Genomic DNA, 3,148 nt, shown 5'->3' on the forward strand with positions numbered 1-3,148 from the left:
TGAAAATATATGTATATTTATAGATGACAAGTTGTGGCCTACTTCCTATGTTTTATATTTGTTATCTCCACTAAATTCCAAAAGATATGCGAAATAATAAACATCAATCAAGAACCTTATGTTGTCAACATATTGAATACACAAGTAGTAATTTTTCAATTTGATGATACTTTCTAGAATAAAACTTGAAGTATCTTAAGTTTAAATTTATTGAATGAGGGATGGAATTAGGGGTGTATATCGGTCCGTTCGATTTGCTTTTATGTGTTATTGGTTCTATTTATCGATTTTCAATTAGAGATATTTTAGGTCTTCATTCTGTAATCTTTACAAATAGGAAGTCGATTCTAGTAATCTTTGTAAAATAGGAAGATATTAATTCTTTCCATATATTGTAACTTAGTAGTAGTTATATATTCATGTACATGCCTCCTTTGAGAAATAATAGAATACAAAAGAAATATTATGTTCAAGATTTGACCTTGGTATCAGCGCCATGGGCAAATAAGATGCTTACAACTCTACCCCGATTATCATTCAATCTGAAAATTCCTCTTTCAATGCAGGGATTATTCTAAATGAAACAAATTATGATATGTGGTCTCAAATCATAGAGATGTATATTGCTGAAAAAGAGAAACTCTCGTTTGTTCGTGGGAGTACATAGCCACCTACTAAAAAAGATGAAGGATATGAGAAGTGGTACACAAACAATCAAAAGGTTAAGAGGTGGTTGTTGATGTCTATGTCTCCTGAGATTATAAAGCGATATATTCTCTTACCTATTGCTCGAGAAATCTGGAAAGCTCTGTCAACAACCTTCTATGATGGAGCAGATGAACTACAAGTCTTCACTTTGAATCAAAAAGCCTTTTCTGCCAAATAAAATGGCAGATCTCTCTCTTCCTACTATGGAGAACTGATTGAAATTTTTTGTGAGTTGGATCGCCGTGATAAGGTGATCATGGAAAATGAGAAGGAAGTCAGTTCTTACCGCAAGTCTATCCAACGACAAAGGGTGCACATCTTTCTTGCTAGTTTGAAGGGTGAGTTTGAACAGATTCGTGGGGAAATCTTGAGGAAGGATCCTGTTCCAGAATTAAAAAATGTTACTCAATGGTTCGTTGTGAATCTTTCTGGCATGCAACAGTGAATGGTGATCTTGAAAAATCTAAAGCAGCAGCCATGGTGAGAAAATATAGCTCTAATCAAAATCGGTTCTCTCAAAATCAACCAGATCGAATGAGGTCTAAGATTATCAACAAGTCCACTTATAAGTGTACTCATTGTGATCAGGGCACACAAAAGATCATTGTTTTGAAATTGTGGGATCATAACCATGATTCAAGAAGGAGAAATACAAGCAAGAGTTCCACTACTGCAATTGTAGAAACAAATGCCAAGGATGATGTTGTTGGACAATCCACAACCTTGGTAGTAACGAGAGGTAACAATAGTAAGACTTTAAATTTATCTGCACTTGTTTCTAATAGTACATGGATAATTGATTCCGGAGCTACAAATCACATGACATTTGATTCTAGACAAGTTTCATCCCTTAAACCCTCGTCAAAAAAGTATATTTTCACCGCTGATGGTTCTTCGGCACCTATCATTGGGGAAAGATCCTTGTCTCTCATTAATAATTTGAATTTACACAGTGTCTTAGTAGTTCTATCGATCATTGGATTGTAACCTTTTGTCTGTTTCTCAAATTACCACTACTCTATCTTGTGTTGTGATGTTTTAGCCTGACTATTGTGTGTTTAAGAACATCCAGACGAGGAAGACGATTGATTATGGTACTAGATGAGAGAAGTTGTATTACTTGGATTTGGAGTCAAAAAGTTCTAATCAGTTGCGCCAAGCATTATCCGTTGATGTGCTTAGTTGTGAGGACAAAACAAGGAAATATGATATTTGGCTATGGCATCAACGATTGGGACATGCCTTTTTTGAATATCTTAATAAATTGTTTCCTAAGTTATTTACAAAATTTGATGTTTTTGATTTCCTTTGTGATGTCTGTGAACTTTCAAAGAGTCACTGTGTGTCTTTTTCACCAAGAATGAATACAAGTTCAATTCCTTTTATGATTATACATCCAGATGTTTGGGGTACATCCTATGTGAATACATTAGATGGATTGGTTTGTTACTTTTATAGACGATTGTACTAGAATGACTTGAGTGTGTTTGATGAAGTTCAAAAGTGAAGTGAATTTGTTGTTTCAAAAGTTTCATAAAATGATTTGCACTCAAAATAATGCCCAAGTAAGAGTTCTACGTAGTGACAATGAGGGAGAGTATTCCAGCTATGAACTTAAAGCGATATTTAGAAGCACATGAATTGCTTATCAAACTACTTGTCCCAATACACCCCAACAGAATGGGGTAGCCGAGAGAAAAAAATCGTTATTTGTTAGAAGTTGTTCGTGCTCTATTGATTGAAGCTCATTTGGCACAATGTTATTGGGGAGAAGCACTCACGTGTGCAACATATTTAATTGATCGAGTGCCTTCTAGCAGAATTAACTTTAGAACACCATCTCAAGCTCTTGCTGAAGCGGTGATTGCACGGGCAGTCTCAAATTTGACTCCTTGTGTTTTTGGTTGTGTAGAATTTGTATATCTTCGTAAGCATCAACACGACAAGCTATCCCCTCGTGCACTGCGGTGTGTTTTTTTGGGATATGCTACTTATCAAAAAGGGTACAAATATTTTTATCCTCCAACTCAACGAATGTTTGTTACAATGGATGTTGTTTTTCATGAAGTGTCTATGTATTTTTCTAATGAAATAAAACTCCAAGGGGAAGACTTGAAAGATATTTTGTCTCTAAATTATGAAAAATTGATACTTTCTGGACCTAGTAACCAGGTTGTAGATGAATCAAGTTTATGTGGTGGTGAACATCAAGCAATATGACATAACCAAGATATGGTAGAATCAGATTTGGGTACTGCTGAAAATCAGGAAATTGAAGAAGAAGATTTGGGTGCTATTGGAAATCAAGAAATTGGAGAAGTTAGTCCAATATCACATCAATCGTCGCCAACTCTTGATGTTTCTGATTTTGTACCTGAACCATCAGTCAAACAACTACCACCACGACACAATAGAGGTCTTCCTAAACCCACCTATGAAC

This window comes from Solanum stenotomum, chromosome 3 (genome assembly GCF_019186545.1).
Source record: "Solanum stenotomum isolate F172 chromosome 3, ASM1918654v1, whole genome shotgun sequence".
Taxonomy (NCBI): Eukaryota; Viridiplantae; Streptophyta; class Magnoliopsida; order Solanales; family Solanaceae; genus Solanum; species Solanum stenotomum.